The sequence below is a fragment of the Entelurus aequoreus genome, linkage group LG02, assembly GCF_033978785.1.
Source record: "Entelurus aequoreus isolate RoL-2023_Sb linkage group LG02, RoL_Eaeq_v1.1, whole genome shotgun sequence".
Taxonomy (NCBI): Eukaryota; Metazoa; Chordata; class Actinopteri; order Syngnathiformes; family Syngnathidae; genus Entelurus; species Entelurus aequoreus.
Window position 1 is genome coordinate 22,966,971 of NC_084732.1, and position 19,955 is coordinate 22,986,925.

The following is a 19,955-nucleotide window of genomic DNA, read 5'->3' on the forward strand; positions in this document are numbered from 1 at the left end:
TGAACGGTAGTGTATATACACAGTATATATATATATATATATATATATATATATATATATATATATATATATATATATATATATATATATATATATATATATATATATATATATATATATATATATATATATATATATATACGGCCACTGGACACATTTTGTTCCTCTAAATTTGGCCCCCCCAGTCCATATAATTGCCCAGGCCTGCCATGGACAAATTATCTTGAAATCTTTTACAAACCGACACAATTCAGGCTGTAAATTTAGGGACTTTAGCCCTATCACTGTGAGATTTGGTGCAGACCTTTAGGAGTCTGAGAAGCACATCTCTTTAAAATTTAAGCAAGATTGATTTTAAAAACATGGCCACAACATCAAGCAAAATATCCTTCCATGGCTGGGACCACGATGGTCCATGGTTTTTGGCCAATTAATTGTTATAAAATTACAGGATGTGTGTCTTACATGTGTGCTAGCTTGTCCTACAAAGCATTTTCAACTACAAACCATAGGAGGTGCCAAAAAACCCCATGGAGTTTCCGAATTGAATTTCAAACTACTAAGAGATTGTACTAAGAATCTCCTACATATAACAAGCCTGACATTGTGAAATTTACCAGTGACGTTAAAAGGTTGTCAATGTAGTGAGTCCCTGTGACCTACTGATTGTCATATGAATGGGTCCCAAAATAAATTAAATGGTTCCCCCAATTTGGGAAAAAAATATATATTTCTTATATTATTTTTCTTAAATTGTAGAGTTATAATCCTTTGATGGTGGCATGGCATGATATGGTTATATTTAACAGTTTAAAACATGTCTGAAATTAAACAAAATTCTAAATCTGAATATTTTATTGCAGAACAACTGTCACAATGGAATGACGTACACAATTTAAATACAATTATTTTTGTAGCAGCCTAAAATAAATAACTAATATTAAAATAAAATGGTGTCTAGTACCAAAGTACATTATCAATTAAAGTGCTGATTTTAATATATAAACAGAGATTACTCAACTATTTTGTTGTGAGAAAAGCAAATGTTGCAGTGCATAAAAATGTCATCTTAGAAGCAAGCCACTATTTCATTACAACTTGTTCCTTATACAGTAAAGCACCATTATCACAACACACATTCAAATATTTAATCACCAAGGAGCACAGAATCGTGCAGTGAAAATGTGGATTTATTTAGTATGAAATTTGTATCTTTAATTGTTTAACTAAAATCCGTTGCAACTTGATAGTTGTTTGGCAGCGGTGAAACTGTCGAAATATTGTGCACAGGTGATCACATTTGAGTGTCGAAACGGCGATTGTCTGGTTTGTGGATACCATTCTTTGCTAGTTATTGTGTTTTATACACGAGTTGTTCACAATGTATCGTTTTTCATGGAAACACGAGGTGCGTCACTGGGACGGATGGATTGTGAGTTTCCTGCTTCCTTTCAGGTTTGAATGTGTCAGGGATGCAAGGACGTGTACCAAGAGACATCACTGTATACTAGTTTTGTCCCGATACCAATATTTTGGTACCGGTACCAAAATTATTTCGATACTTTTCTAAATAAAGGGGACCACAAAAAATTGCATTATTGGTTGTATTTTAACAAAAAATCTTAGGGTACATTAAACATATGTTTCTTATTGCAGTTAGGTCCTTAAAACAGTGAACATACTAGACAACTTGTCTTTTAGTTGTAAGTAAACAAACAAAAGGATCCTAATTTAGTCTGCTGAAATATGCAGTAACATATTGTGTCATTTATCATTCTATTATTTTGTCAAAATGATTAAGGACAAGTGGTAGAAAAGGAATTATTAATCTACTTGTTAATTTACTGTTAATATCTGCTTACTTTCTCTTTTAACATGTTCTATCTACATTTATGTTAAAATGTCATAGAATCATTTAAAATCATTTATTCTTCTGTTTGGATGCTTTGTATTAGTTTCGGATGATTCCACAAATTTGGGAATCAGTCCGAAACCAAGTAGTTACAGAATCATACATTGGTCATATTTGAAGTCCTCATGTGTTCAGGGACATATTTCCTGAGTTTATAAACATAATATACATTTAAAAAAAACAAAAGAAGATGTTGTGATGCCAAAAAATATCTACATAATCATAGTAGTATCGACTTGATACGTGCCTGTACTTGGTATCATTACAGTGGATGTTAGGTGTAGATCCACCAATGGCGTTTGTTTACATTTTGACGCCGGTGAGCTACAGTGTATAGTGAAGCATGTTTAGCTATTCCTTGTCCTGCAGGGATGATACTTGTAAGAAACTTACTTTATTTATCGCCACGGTGGCGAGGATTAGTGATTTAGAAGTAGCTAAAACACTGCCGACTGCGGCTGGTCTTTAGCCGCTAGCTAGCTAGCCATGTCTTAAAGCACCTCTTCCTGAGGGCGTTTCAGTGTTATAACTTCACCTTTATCTTTAGTTTTTAAGCCAAAATGCGTCCATTCTCCCTTTTCTGTCTACACACTGTGTCTGTTTGTAAGTACTCAGTGATTGTGCACTGCCGAACATGCTCGTAAACCAGCAATGACACAACGTGACAACGGCGGGGGCGCGGCAGACCGGTACTTTTCAGAGGCGGTATAGAACCCAATATGATTCATTAGTATCGCGGAACTATACTAATACCGGTATACTGTACAACCCTAGTGTGTACATTTTAGTATTTTAATGTTTTATAATGACCAGCACATTTTGAGTTTAAGTGATAAAAGGGTATGCTGGAACTGAGGTTACTCTAGGCCTATTATTTTGAAGGCCAAAGTCCAGCGCAAAGTCCAAATCAGCAAGCCAACCAATCGTTAAAACATGTACTACTTCAATGAATAATAAATGCTACGCAACACTACTTGTGTACTTGCACATAGCAAACACAACTCTGCCAGGGAGTAGAGGCCCTTTGTGTACTCAACACGTCTGTCAGTACAGTTCAAAACCTAAAAAACCTAGCACTTTGGAGGGTTAGTCACCTATGGGAACTCTAGATTCCAGACAAAACTAGTGGGCGTATATTCTTGGAAGGAGATGACAACAAAAAGTTAAATTTCAATGGCTTTTCTTTCGTGAAAAAGCAAGTTTAAAAGTTGAAAGTGTCAAAGTAAGTCGGGATAGCAGGAGAAGACACATTTATTTGATGAATACCTTTTTGTTACTGACAGTCTCTGGAGATTCCTAACACCAGGAACACTTCTAGAAAACATAAATCAGAGACAAACAAAAAAAACAAGTGGAAAACAAGGAGAAAAGGGGTGCGGAAAGCTTTGAGGATGAGACGAGGTGATGTATCGATCAGCCATTGACAAACACAATAGAAATTTTAGATGTGAGATGTGAGAGGCTCCCATCCATAATTTAGCGGCGGGCCAAATGTGAGTGACGTGGGGTGTGTGTAGAGGGGAGTATTGATTAGTGGGGAGGAGGCCGGGAGGAGAGAGCAGCGCAAAGAAGGTTCCGGAGAGACATGAAGGAGGGAGGGGGTAACCGAGGTGGAGGGCTAAGATAGAGCACAAGAAAGCCATTAAGGATGGCAGTGTTACCAGACACTGGCAGAGTGCAAAAAGAGAGGAGCGCAAAGATTGAAGAAGCAGAATGATAAAGAGGTCAGCAACCACCCCACCAACACCCCCTTTCCTAACCTCCATCCCCAGACTAGGCCCAATCAATATGACCATGTCAAAACATAAAATGCATGCTTTTGCTCTTAAGTAAAAGCTGTCTTAAGATTTTTAAAAGCATTGATTCAGGGAGAGGTCGATGGAAATCAAGGTGCTTTTTTTTTTTTTTTACTTTTGCAAAGAGGGGTAATAACACCGGGCTGTTAATAGCACAACAGAGAGGACTTGGTAGTGTCGCTCAGGAGTGAAGCTGCACAGATTACTGCATGTCACGTGGCCAGGGGAAAAGGGTCAAGGGGGCTGAACACGGCCTGTAAAAACGGCCTCTGAGATTTGTCTATTGGGAAAGTGATGATGGCAACAGAGCATCTGCCTTAAACCTTTTTTACACATTAAAGTGAGGCGGAACGGGACCAGAAGTTCTCACAGCTTCCAGTCCTGGGGGGTTATAGTCCATTAAACACACATGAAGAGAAGCAATACTGTCAGTTTTGCAATAGCGACTCCATGGAGAAAGATACCAGTTATGTTTTCAGCAAAGAATCCTTCAACTTTGATGTGACTTTCGTTGAATTTAATGCTAACTGTATTGATTGCTAGTTGGCTGAGAGCTGGCTTCTTGTGTTTGGCTAATAACACATTTTGCTGGACCATACATTGTCCCACAAATTATAGCTGATAAACGATATTGTCAGCATTATTTTTCGAACAAATTAAGCACTAATGTAATCATGATAAATAAAAATGCAAGTAACCATTCAAAAGGATGCACACTTTTATTTCTCGTGACTGTACTGTAGAACTGTTTACTGTAATTGGACGTTTATCCTCAACAAATTAACAAAAAAATGGGACAAGCGGTATAAATGGATGGATGGATGGATGGATGGACATATTGCACATTAATGATTGTGCTATATATAAATAGATAATAAAATACAAATAAGAAACAGGCACCTTGCAGGGATACAGAGAACATAACGTGGGAGATAAAAAAATGTAATAACGTGATTAAAAAACAGGCGGTAAATATGACTAATTAATTGATTACAATTAATGTGATGAATTGACACCCCTAATAATATAGGATATATAATCACCATTTTATTATTATGATATATTATTCACTTATTATAAAAGGGACAAACTTCCCACAAAGGTCTACAAGAAAACACCAAACTGTTTCCAGGGCCAGCATCTAAACTACCGTAAATTCCAGACTATTAGCATCTACATTTTCCTGGGATTTGAACCCCGCGGCTTAAAAAACGGTGCAGCTAATTTATGGATGTTTCTTTGCTGAAAGCCATAATGCAAACATTTTACAAAAAAACAAGCAAATACACTGACTAGGTGTGTTATTGTTTGTGCTTTGGCACCATCTTTTGGACGAGTTCCCTCACTGCATGTACTGCATTGCACTTCTGTTTAGTCGAGAACTTTCAGCCAGAAGTACAATTCCCATCCGTCTTCTAGCCGTCCATAACATTCCTACTCATATGGAGTCTTCATTAATCATTCCAAGCAACGCTTGCAAGTTTCACAATACAACTAAAACAATATATTACATATATATATACAGTATATACAGTATATATATATATATATATATATATATATATATATATATATATATATATATATATATATATATATATATATATATATATATATATATATTATATTAGGGCTGCAACTAACGATTAATTTGATAATCGATTAATCTGTTGATTATTACTTTGATTAATCGATTAATAATCGGATAAAAGAGACAAACTACATTTCTATCCTATCCAATATTTTATTGAAAAAAAACAGCATACTGGCACCATACTTATTTTGATTATTGTTTCTCAGCTGTTTGTACATGTTGCAGTTCATAAATAAAGGTTTATTAAAAAAAAAAAGATATATATATTAAAAAAAAAAAAAAACTCTGCGAATGCGCATAGCATAGATCCAACGAATCGATGACTAAATTAATCAGCAACTATTTTAATAATCAATTTTAATTGATTTAATCGATTTTAATCGATTAGTTGTTGCAGCCCTAATATATATATATATATATATATATATATATATATATATATATATATATATATATATATTTATATATATATAAATATAAATGTGAGTGTGAATGTTGTCTGTCTATCTGTGTTGGCCCTGTGATGAGGTGGCGACTTGTCCAGGGTGTACCCCGCCTTCCGCCCAAATGCAGCTGGGATAGGCTTCAGCAACCCCACGGCCCCGAGAGGGACAAGCAGAAGAAAATGGATGGAATTTATTCTTACTATAACGTCCCATGTGTGATGCCTGTAGGAATGTTTTCATGCACATTTGTTTACGCTATTGCAATGTAATGAAGCTAGCATCATTAGTGTTAACTAATATGTTAACACGTTTACGAGTGTCTTTGTCAGGATTATTAACTTACAATGACATTCTTTTTGTATTGTTTCAGTTTTGTACATTCACCAAAACGTCCCCTTGGACTTATTAAGTTATTTTTAACATGTAAAGCGACTTTGGTTACTTAGAAAAGCGCTATATAAATCCCAGTTAGTAACATTATTTTTATTATTAAGTCTGTTTAGCTGATTGTAGAGCTAGCTTCCGCAGCTAGTGGGTCCATGGCGATGACTTCTGTTTTGTTTGATCAGTCGTTTTACTGCCGTGTTACAGACACCGTTTGGAAACAATTAAGGTCTGCAAATAAACATTTAAAAAATATTTCCGTGTAAATGACTAATTTAAGAACGCATCTGCGGCCTATAGTCTGGTGCGGCTACTTATGGAAACTTTTTTTTTTCTTTTAAAATTTAGTGGGTGCCGCTTAAATACGGAAAATACAATAATACAATTATTTGCTTTTCTATTTACCAACCGGGAAACCAAAACCTAGAATGACCAGATGAACTAATCACTTATGTGAGGGTCCACCTTTGGCAATGACTGGAGTGAGGAACATGCTTGGAAAGGAAAATTGGGCCATAGCAGATCCAATGCCAAATCAGACACTTAAAGACAGTCTCTGAGGACCAGCTTGAGACATGTGTCGTTGAAATCAAAGCCAAGAAACTAGTTGGTCACTCATCCCGATTGGACGCGATCCGTGTTCAGTGCCAAAATGTGAGAATGTGGGAAATGGAAGCCAGCTGGGAAGTAATCTGGTCACCTGACCGTGGCTTGCTGGAGGAAATGATCGCCATGCTGTGCCACCGTGTGTCATCCAGGACCTCGGCATCATCAAGACATAGTCCAACAAGAAAATGGAGAAGTTAATTTATCTTTTGTTTTCAAGAGTACAAGAACAACAAACAATTTATGAGCCAAAAAGGAGAGCACGACTTGCCTGCAACCAGCAGAGACGCAGTTGATTCCGTCTGAACCAGTTTGCTGGCTTAAAATACGTACACATACACATACATATATACTCTACCGTCAGTTGGCATCGAAACAGGACTTCAGAACATTACCTCCATCGCTTTACGATACACTTATTTTAATTACACATTTTCCTGATCAATAATCTCATTGTATCCCATTGGGTTGAGTTTTTTCTTGCCCTGATGTGGAATCTGAGCCAAAGACGTCGTTGTGGCTTGTGCAGTCCTTTGAGACACTTGTGATTAAGGGCTATATAAATAAACTTTGATTGATTGATTATCAAGGTTTTTTTTTTCCTGGTTACTACCTATACTCCCTCCATCCATCCATCTTCTTCCGCTTATCCGAGGTCGGGTCGCGGGGGCAGCAGCCTAAGCAGGGAAGCCGACTTTCCTCTCCCCAGCCACTTCGTCCAGCTCCTCCCGGGGGATCCCGAGGCGTTCCCAGGCCAGCCGGGAGACATAGGCTTCCCAACGTATCCTGGGTCTTCCCCGTGGCCTCCTACCGGTCGGACGTGCCCTAAACACCTCCCTAGGGAGGCGTTCGGGTGGCATCCTGACCAGATGCCCGAACCACCTCATCTGGCTCCTCTCGATGTGGAGGAGCAGCGGCTTTACTTTGAGCTCCCCCCGGATGGCAGAGCTTCTCACCCTATCTCTAAGGGAGAGCCCCGCCACCCGGCGGAGGAAACTCATTTCGGCCGCCTGTACCCGTGATCTTGTCCTTTCGGTCATAACCCAAAGCTCATGACCATAGGTGAGGATGGGAACGTAGATCGACTGGTAAATTGAGAGCTTTGCCTTCCGGCTCAGCTCCTTCTTCACCACAACGGATCGATACAGCGTCCGCATTACTGAAGACGCCGCACCGATCCGCCAAGTAGTGGACTTGAAGTGGGTGTGGCATGGATGATTGTTTGGCGCCCAATAAAAGACTTGATGGAGGATTCTTCTAAGGGAGAGCCCCGCCACCCGGCGGAGGAAACTCATTTCGGCCGCCTGTACCCGTGATCTTGTCCTTTCGGTCATAACCCAAAGCTCATGACCATAGGTGAGGATGGGAACGTAGATCGACCGGTAAATTGAGAGCTTTGCCTTCCGGCTCAGCTCCTTCTTCACCCCAACGGATCGATACAGCGTCCGCATTACTGAAGACGCCGCACCGATCCGCCTGTCGATCTCACGATCCACTCTTCCCCCACTCGTGAACAAGACTCCGAGGTACTTGAACTCCTCCACTTGGGGCAGAGTCTCCTCCCCAACCCGGAGATGGCACTCCACCATTTTCCGGGTGAGAACCATGGACTCGGACATGGATGTGCTGATTCTCATCCCAGTCGCTTCACACTCGGCTGCGAACCGATCCAGCGAGAGCTGAAGATCTTGGCCGGATGAAGCCATCAGGACCACATCATCCGCAAAAAGCAGAGACCTAATCCTGCAGCCACCAAACCGGATCCCCTCAACGCTTCGACTGCGCCTAGAAATTCTGTCCATAAAAGTTATGAACAGAATCGGTTACAAAGGTCCAACCCTCACTGGAAACGTGTCCGACTTACTGCCGGCAATGCGGACCAAGCTCTGACACTGATCGTACAGGGAGCGGACCGCCACAATCAGACAGTCCGATACCCCATACTCTCTGAGCACTCCCCACAGGACCTCCCGAGGGACACGGTCGAATGCCTTCTCCAAGTCCACAAAGCACATGTAGACTGGTTGGGCAAACTCCCATGCACCCTCAAGGATCCTGCCGAGAGTATAGAGCTGGTCCACAGTTCCACGACCAGGACGAAAACCACACTGTTCCTCCTGAATCCGAGGTTCGACTATCCGGCGTAGCCTCCTCTCCAGTACACCCGAATAAACCTTACCGGGAAGGCTGAGGAGTGTGATCCCACGATAGTTGGAACACACCCTCCGGTTCTCCTTCTTAAAGAGAGGAACCACCACCCCGGCCTGCCAATCCAGAGGTACCGCCCCCGATGTCCACGCGATGCTGCAGAGTCTTGTCAACCAAGACAGCCCCACAGCTTCCAGAGCCTTAAGGAACTCCGGGCGGATCTCATCCACCCCCGGGGCCTTGCCACCGAGGAGCTTTTTAACTACCTCAGCAACCGCAGCCCCAGAAATAGGAGAGCCCACCACAGATTCCCCAGGCACTGCTTCCTCATAGGAAGACGTGTTGGTGGGATTGAGGAGGTCTTCGAAGTATTCCCTCCACCGATCCACAACATCCGCAGTCGAGGTCAGCAGAACACCATCCGCACCATACACGGTGTTGACAGTGCACTGCTTCACCCTCCTGAGGCGGCGGATGGTGGTCCAGAATCGCTTCGAAGCCGCTCCAAACTCATCCCATGTCCCAGTTTTTGCCTCCGCTGTAATAATTACTACCTATACTCTCCAGTGTAAAACTCTGTTTTCAACGTGATTAAATTCTTCACATTAAGTGAAAAATTACTTTTGACTAATAAGATGTTTTCTGGCTTACCAGGCATCAATACTATGTCAAACCATAATTGAAATGTGCAATATAATTTTTTTTAAAAAGGCCAGATTTTTATATTTTGCTAAGCAAAATTGTCTCGTTCTCTTGGCAGATTATTTTGCTTATTCTCAGTAATGTATCTCACATTTTCGTACATATTTCATATTATGAGCAATAGGTTTGTTGATCTCACATTTTATCTATTGCAGTGTCCACATTTTGCTAATTCCCACATTATGATATACAGTAATAAGTGCGTACTAATGGCTACTTTAGCGACCTGATTTTGATCTGTGTGCATTAGTTGGGCTTAGTTCAGCAAAATTAGACCTTGACAATCAATGTCCAGCTAAAAGAAGACTTCATTATCCAGAGTGGTCTTCTGTTGCTGTAGTAAAAGCAAGGACAAGTGCAGCATTACAGTGTAGGGATGTAACAATATGAACATTTCCTATCACTGTTATTGTCGCCAACATTATTGTTATTATTATTATTATTATTATTATTATTATTATTATTATTATCACGTAAAAGTAATATATTTATATCTGAGAGCCAAAATCAGGGGAGTCCAAACTACGGCCCGCCAGCGTCTTCAATTTGGCCTGTGAGTCGGCACAAATTCAATAAAACATGGTTAAATTCATAGCTATACAAATAGGCAGAGGTCTTATAGCTGCCATTTTGTTGCCATCTGGTGGCCAACTAAAGTACTGCAACCATTAACTTGCAATAGAGCACAGCAAATACTTATGTGACCCAATCCAAACAACCTTCCGTCATCATGGTGCAGAATAAAAAATCAACCAGCAAAAAAAGTCAACAAACATGGGGACATATAGCACAACCTGCTCATTGAACTTTGTGGATATTATAAAAAAAACATGCATAAACATAAAAAAATCTAAATTACACCCATTTAAATCCATTACAAGGGATGAAACACTCTCCACACGTATCCACGCATTTTAGCTGCTAGATATTTCTGATTGTTTAAAAAACTTTAGTGAACAAGGTAGGAATTGAACTTTCACATATTTTTAATAGCCAATTCAAATCATTATTAATTGTATATCGAATATGTATATGTGGGCTCTGTACCGAGGATGTCGTTGTGGCTTGTACAGCCCTTTGAGACACTTGTGATTTAGGGCTATATAAATAAACATTGATTGATATATATATATATATATATATATATATATATATATATATATATATATATATATATATATATATATATATATATATATACATATATATATATATATATATACTGTATATACAGTATATATGGTAACACTTTAGTATGGGGAACATATTCACCATTAATTAGTTGCTTATTAAAGTAACAAAAACTTAATTTAGAGTTATTTGGACACTAAGGGAACATATAAGGGTTAGGGTTAGGGTTACTAATAAGCAATAATTATGAGGTTATTGAGGGAAGACTCTTAGTTAATGGCTTACTGGTTGTATAATAAGGCCATGCATAGTGAGGCATAATAAGTACTTAATAATGACTAATTAAGAGCCAATATGTTACTAATTTGCATGTTAATAAGCAACTAATTAATGGTGAATATGTTCCCCATACTAAAGTGTTACCATATATATATATATATATATATATATATATATATATATATATATATATATACAGTTATGTTGCATGTAGTATGCAAAGAACAGATCATAGCCTATAGGTTTAATGTACACAATTGAATATCTTAGTTGCTCCGACAGTAATATGTTTATACCAGTTTAGATTGGGGAAAAGGGTTATGTCTCATCTAGTCATGTTAGCATTTAGAATAGCTAGCACTAGCGTGCTTCCCCAGTAAATTAGCAGTCTCACCAGTGCGTGAGTTTTTTTGAAAGCGTTATCAATAACAGCTTTAATTTATAACGGTAATACTCACCGTGGGAAGTTTTATTATTGTACTGTTTATCATTACATCCCTATTACAGTGTTACTGGTTTTCGCCTTCTGCAAAACAAATGGGGGGGTGGAAGTACATGGTTTGATGATACTTCATTTATATGCAGTACGGATAAATAAACATTATTTAAATGTTATTTAAATTATTTTTATATAAATTATTATTTAAAAAGTATTTAAATAAACGTGATTGGCTATATAGACTGGCATTATACAGCAATGATATGAAACCCACTGGTACGTCTGCGTAATGCAGGCCTGGGCAATTATTTTGACTCGGGGGGGGGGCAATTTAGAGAAAAAAATGTGTCTTAGGGCCGGTATATTTATTTTTAGGAACACTAATACAAAACCTCACAAGGTGGGCTGGCTCAAGGTGGAGGACAGAGTACAACAACTTGCACTGAGCCTAGTCTATAAAATCCGCTACACCTCCCTGATACCGAAGTACATGTCAAACTACTTCCATAACGTAAATGGCCGCCATAACCACAACACCAGGGGGAGCTCCACTAACCACGTTAAACCCAGATTCCGATCTAACAAAGGTCTTAACTCATTCTATTTCTATGCCACATCAATATGGAATGCACTCCCAACAGGTGTGTAGAAAGGGCATCTCTATCCTCCTTCAAAACCGCACTAAAAGAACACCTCCAGGCAACTTCAACCCTAAACTAACACCCTCCCCGGATTGTTAATAATCAAATGTATATACTTATGCCTTCTGAGCTCACTATGGTCACCGCTCGCTGTACATATCCTACCAAGTCAGTCCTACGCTGTTTCAATGTCCATTTTTCTGATGATGCAATTGTTGATGACTGAAGTGTTGATATCAACCAAACCTAACCTAACCCCCCCCCCCCCCTCATCCCACACCCCGGATTGTAAATAATGCAAATAATTCAATGTATATACTCTGATGATTATCTTGTGTGATGACTGTATTGTGATGATAGTTTATATCTGTATCATGAATCAATTTAAGTGGACCCCAACTTAAACAAGTTGAAAAACTTTAGTTTACCATTGAGTGGTCAATTGTACGGAATATGTACTTCACTGTGCAATCTACTAATAAAAGTCTCAATCAATCAAAAATGTCTGATTGAATGCTAAAAAATGTTATGACAGACCGCCTTAAAAAACGTAATGGAATTTTACTTTTTTTCACTGAATGAGACACCAAGAATGTACATGGAAATAAAGAATGTAGGGTTTACAAAATTAACTATGAAGGATAAAACATTGAATATTGACAACATATAAACGTCTCGATCGACATATTTTACAATCAAGCGAAATGCAACAAAAATGCAACAAACAGTGAAATATGAACACGAAGGGTAACAAAAAAAAACTCTACCTACAATCTGATGTATCACTAAGCTTTAGAACGTTGTTGTAAAATCTCCTCCCGCGTCTGTCCCTAACTCCCACATTTCAGGCTGGCCGCTTTGGAAACACTCCGTGGAAACGCTCCCCGCCCACACTGCTTGGTGCCTCATCTGAGTTGCTGTGACTTAGATTACCATAGTAACTTATTAGATTACCATAGTAACTAATTAGATTACCATAGTAACTAGTACATAATGCAAAAGCGCAGATTCCAACCATTGAAATACTTTGTATTGTTCAAGACTTACGGTAATTTGAAATCATCACTGCACATCATAATGGCAGCTACAGTTTTGATCTTAAAGATCTAAAAAAAATATTGAAAAGATTAACGGGTTGCATGCGTCCCCCGGGCCTTAATTTGCCCAGGTCTGGTGTAATGGCACCATGCAAACAGTAAATATACTCAGATTCGAACACTATGAATTGTATTCAGGATCAGAGCTATCTGATAGCAGTCGGTCATTAGTATTACCACACAAACAAATCTAAATTACCATCTTGTATTGATACAGTGGCACAAGATAATTAGCCCAAAAGTGCTAAAGAGCCAGGCAGTATTGTGCACACCCTCATAAATACAGATGTTCTACTGATGCGGAACAGCTGTTTACCAGCTAACCTCTTCCATTAAATAAAACTGCTGCAATGGTAACAGCGTTCAAAGAAGCGGGGTATGAAAAGCGTGTTAGCCCCGTTAAGGAAATGCAATTGCGCACATTAGACAGCAGTCTGTCAGCGAGGCCGGAACATAATAACATCCACAAAAGGCATCCTGATTGAAATGCACTTAAAACGGATCATGCTGACGAATGTGATTGTATCAGGGCGCTAATGTGGATGTCCCTCCTCTCCCTTAGCCACTTGAAATCCAATGAAATTCAAATATCCTTTGTTGCTATCTGATATAATCAGTTGGCCAGTCAGCAGGCAAACCCAAGCAGCACAGGAAGGGGTTGAAAGGATTTGGGAAAAAAGAAGAGGCAGGTAATCAATTTAAACCCGAGCATCACTCCTATTGCCTTGACCATGTCATGACTGTAGATAACGAGGCATTTAAAGCCCTTTTTTAATAATAGAAAACTATTTTGATCTTTGAGCTCATAATTACACTAAATTGGACCATAGGGACATTGAAGCAGAAGCTGTTCATTTGACTTCTTTTAAGATGTACACACCAGTGGCGGGCCGTGCGTTTCCCACCTAGGCCTTCAGTGATGTCCGACTTCAATGATTACATCTCAAAATACCATCATTGATGCCACCACATGACCATTGCTGGAGAAATACTACACAGAAACACATTTACTAAGCATTGAACCACCTCAACAGTGTACAAAACGGGTTATTTTCTGGCGCATTTAAAAATCAATAAACCTGCATCAGCAATTAAAACATATCTTATGTGGTACTGTCAAAATTGAAATTGTAAAAAAAACATTAAACGTGAAAAATATATATGAAAAATATATATAAATAATAAAATATAAAAAATACATTAACAAATGAAAAAAAACAACTTAAATAGGCGAAAATATATTAGTACCGTATTTTTCGGACGATAAGGCGCACTTAAAATATTTTTTTTTCTCAAAACGCGACAGTGCACCTTATAACCCGGTGCGCCTAATGTAGGGAATAATTCTGGTTGTGCTAACCCACCTCGAAGCAATTTTATTTGGTATATGGTGTAATGATAATAGTGACCAGTAGATGGCAGTCAAACATAAGAGATATGTGTAGACTGCAATATGACTCAACAACATTTTATATGTTCCATTGAAAATATAGAACATTACACACGGCGCTCAAAAATCTATCAAAATGTTTTAGCACAACTTTGGTAAAGTATAAAACGGCACCGCTTGATGGATTGTACTGTGCTTCAACATACAAGTATTTTTATGGTGTGTGTATTAGGTACGACATATTATCTGGCGTTTTGTTTCGCAATATTATGCAAAAGAAACTTTTCTTACCTTCTGGTACCTGCAGATGTGTATTTGGGATCTGCGTAAATCCTGAAAAATTGCCGACACTGTAGTCGATAAGCTTGTTCTTTTTTTCTATCTTCTTGATATGGGACATTCATCCTCCGGTGTTGCCATTTCTAATATAAAGTAGTGGAAAGTTCTTACTTATATATGCCATGAAAGCGCTAAAACATACCGGTGTAATGAGTTTACATTATTCATCCAAGGAACTTTAGTTATTAGAGAGTTCCGGTCGGACGGTTTTTCACAGGACATACGTAGATAAAAAAGATACATTTAGGCCTCCACTCAGTCTTGATCCCGGGGACCCCAAAGGGTTTTCGTCAAAACCTTTTTTTTAAATGTGTCATTATCTAGGATTATTTTTATTATTACTCTTCAAGGTTTAAATCTCTAGATCAACATTAGGTCTGTCTGTCAATATAACGTTTTTAAAGATTTAAGTTGTATGCCATTTTTGTCAAGGAAAACTGTTTTTCTAAATGGAAAAAAACACAAAATATGCAATATTTTCCCCCAATAAAATTTTAAAGTGGAATATTTGAGATTATATAATAATTGGAGCCTTAAAAAGGTCAATAACTCATAACAACATTGATTTTAATTAATAATGTTTTTGATCAATGACACTTAAAAAAAAAAAGTCCCACTAAAATTATTGGGGATCCAAAAGGGTAAATAAATCCAACATTTTCTTTTACTTTTACCACAATAGTCTCAAGATCAACTTCAGATATATCCGTCAAATATAAGTTTTATTGTTGTTTATGTTTTTTGTTTGTTCGTTTTAGGCCCTTCTTTAAAAAACGTTGTTTTTTAAATGGCAACCAAAAAATATGCAACATTTCCCCCCCCAAAATATCTCAAAGTGGAATATTTAATGTGAAGTAAATGGAGCCTTGAATAGGTCAATAATTCATAATGACATTGATTTTGATTCATTATTATTTTTTAAAGAAAGAAACTGCCTGCATGGCAGCTTTGTGTTATTAGAGTAAATAATGCAACATTTTCTTTTTAAATTTCACCTGCTTACTCTTTTATAACACTTTTTATGTTTTAAAATTGTTTTCATCGTATTTTTAGAATGTGACGTGGGGCCGTTAAAAAATTACCTGCGTTGAGGTAAGGATGAGTAAAAAAATACAACCTAGACTGGGCTCCTGAGGGGGCCCAGTCTGGAGTGGGAAAAGAGGTTTTGCGATGGTGACTGTTTAACCCTTTGACCCTTAAACCTCTTCCTTTTTTTTTTTTAATTACGTGAATTTTAACAACACTGAAAATATTGAGGGTTTATTACTGTAGCGATAAAAAAACAAAACACTACTGGAGCTTGAACTGTAGTGGGAAAAGGGAAGCATGAAAATCAATGTTAAAATTTGTGTATACATATGTCTCCCTTAACGCGTGTACTTTACTTAGCAGTGCATGATGAGAACATTGTACTGGAATTGCAACACTAAATAGCAACACAGTATTTGTGCTTACTGCACACAAAGCTTTTCCCCTCTAATATATATATATATATTTGCAGTACGTGTAAGCAAACACAAATAGACTGCTGATAAGAAAACACAAAAAAGTGTGCTATTTTTTGTGCCATTAGTGCATGTTTGCTGCTGAGCTGAGCAGTACTCTCCAAGGTAATTCTCCAGAGAGGCCACTAGGGGAGCTTCTAACCCCCCTGAACACAAACTACGGGCAGACACAGCACAACACTCCGGGTTGTGGTTGACACAAAAAAAGGGAAACAAAGAAAGAAAACGCGGGCTTACAAGTTTCGAGCATTACTGGAAGCTTTGTCGTTTTCGCATCAAGTCCCGAGCATTAACTTCTCACTGCTGATGAACAAGCCGCACATGTTGTATCATAAGAGGAATACATTGCAAACACGGAAAGACCTCCCTTTATGTATTACACATTAAGATATTTAAGCTCTTTGTGAGGGTTAAGACTTGGAGCCGTGCCGTGTCATTCTGTGGGGGATGATATGGAGCTTTAGTCATGTCTGTATTAGCGGGATGACTTCCAAAGCCTCTGGGATGGTGTGTTACAAGTGCTAGCTCCACTCAGTCCCCGTGTTGATACCCAATTCTGTCTAGGCCTAAGCGCCAGATGAGCGCCCCAAATAGGCCTTAGCATTCAAAAGGGCGGGTGGTGGGATAAGCCTTACCACGGGGACAGGCCAGTCATTCACTCACAAATCGAATCAGTAGAGGTTTATTGTGAGTTGAAAATAGCACATTTCCCCAAATAGTTGGCCCTCGCTCTCGATTAATCACTGTGTTGATTCACAGTAATAAATACCTCAAGTAGGTATGTACTTACCTTTAAAATACCACCAAGTGCTGCAGTTCTATTCTGATTTTTAATGTGTGACTATGAAGGGGAAATGCACGTTTTGCCTATCAATCACAATCCCAAAGTAAGACAGAAACAAATATGTCTTTCTTTTTTATGCGTTTTAAGTTGTAAAATACATAAAGTATGAGGTGGCTAACAATGCAGTAAAACAGGAGTTGCTCCTGTAAAGCCCCTTCTAAAAACAATATCCAAAAATCGACAATACTCCATTACAGTACATCTCGTGACCTGAATAATAACCAAGTCCGTCCATCCATCCATCTTCTTCTACTTATCTGAGGTCGGGTCGCGGGGGCAGCAGCCTAAGCAGATAAGCCCAGATTTTCCTTTCCCCAGCCACTTTGTCCAGTTCCTCCTGGGGGATCCCGAGGTGTTCCCAGGTCTTTCCTGTGGCCTCCTACCGGTCGGTCGTGCCCTAAACACCTCCCTAGGGAGGCGTTCGGGTGGCATCCTGACCAGATGCCCGAACCACCTCATCTGGCTCCTCTCGATGTGGAGGAGCAGGTGCTTTACTTTGAGCTCCTCCCGGATGACAGAGCTTCTCACCCTATCTCTAAGGGAGAGCCCCACCACCCGGCGAAGGAATCTCATTTCGGCCTCTCGTACCCGTAATCTTGTCCTTTCGGTCATAACCCAAAGCTTGTGACCATAGGTGAGGATGGGAACGTAGATTGACCGGTAAATTGAGAGCTTTGCCTTCCCTCTCAGCTCCTTCTTTGCCACAACGGATCGATACAGCGTCCACATTACTGAAGACGCCGCACCGATCCACCTGTTGATCTCACGATCCACTCTTCCCTCACTCGTGAACAAGACGCCGAGGTACTTGAACTCCTCCACTTGGGGCAAGATCTCCTCCCCAACCCGGAGATGCAACTCCACCCTTTTCCGGGCGAGAACAATGGACTCTGACTTGGAGGTGCTGATTCCCATCCAAGTCGCTTCACACTCGGCTGTGAAACAATCCAATCAGAGCTGAAGATCCTGGCCAGATGAAGCCATCAGGACCACATCATCTGCAAAAAGCAGAGATCTAATCCTGCAGCCACCAAACCGGATCCCCTCAACGCCCTGACTGCGCCTAGAAATTATGTCCATAAAAGTTATGAACAGAATCGGTGACAAAGGGCAACCTTGGCAGAGTCCAAACCTCACTGGAAGCAAGTCCGACTTACTGCCGGCAATGCGGACCAAGCTCTGACACTCTAACACTTTAACCTCTAACCAAGTATTATCGATATTGTTATCATAAGCGTTTATGCAGACAAAACTAATTTTAGCGGCGCTGTGATCGCAGAGAGCTAACTAGCTTATGCTGCTATATAGACATATTGAGCCGGTAAGCTGGTGCATCGCCTCTTAGATGGTAAACATCCTTTCTAAATATTAAATCATGACTCTCACCTTAATAGTACAAAACCCAAAAGCAGTGAAGTTGGCATGTTGTGTAAATCATAAATAAAAACAATATCAATCAATCAATCAATCAATGTTTATTTATACAGCCCTAAATCACAAGTGTCTCAAAGGGCTGTGATTTGCAAAGATGACTCAGACTAGTGTACTCTGTGGCAAACTTCACTTCATAACATACCCCAACTGGACTTTAGATAATAATGTTAGCCCGTTTTGGGCAAATAAATAGCTTGTATTCAAGTAAAACATTGAAAATAAATTGTTTAGGAATTTCAGACGATAAAATTGCACTTGTTCCAAAATATTGGAGTCTTTATTAGTTTAAATTATGCAAGCATGTAATTTACTGCGATTAATCGTGATTATGGATTTGGATCAAAAGTGTGAAGATCTGATTTTTGAAAATGTATGTTTTGACAGCACTAGTTAGCTATGCCACATCTTAGAAGCAGGACAGCATGTACTTTAATTTGAGAATTAAGAAAAAAAAAAGTGGATGTGTGGAAATTATCCATCAGCATTAAAGATAGTTTGACATTTTTGGTTTTTACCCCCATTTTGTACCGTCCACAAAAAAAACGGGCTTTATTCTTTGTTTAGGCAAATCAACTATTAGAACTAAAATCTATAAATCACTGAATAAAAACATACCATTTTTTACAAAATTTGGGGTGTTTTTCTGTTGTTGTTCTGTATAAATGGCACGGACAGAAAAGTGGGGGACAGGAATTCAACCTGGCAATTTTCTGCCTGTTGAGGTAGTATCATGCTTGTAAGAGAGGCAAAATGCTACCTGTCTGTAAAAGAATGCATCAAAGGTAGCACCTGAGACTGGCTCTTACCAGCCTGTTGATATTAGTCCATCAAGTATTTTATACGTCACACAACGTTCTTTTAGGCCGGATCTTATTTTACAACTCTGATGCACCAGATTTTGTGAGATCTCAGTGCAAAAGATACTTACTGTCCAGGCTGGTGCATTTATCATAAAAGTGTGTAAACTCAAGTAGGGAAATACACATTATAGTATACTCTCCCTTCAAAGACCATGTGGTCTACAAAAAATCATATTTTCTAGGATAATTGTTTCTAATGCTTTTTGCCCTCCCCATACTGGTCAGGACCTAACAGTCAATTAATTTAGCTTTAACCATAACAGAAGTTAGTCAGGTTTCAACTTTAAACCACGTCTCTCAAGCTGTTGCAAGCACGGTGCTCATTGGCTCGGTCCAGAGCCATGTATAGAGAGAGGATGTACATCTTGGGTTCAGAGTCGGTCCCAAACATGGCTCCCTGTAGTCATG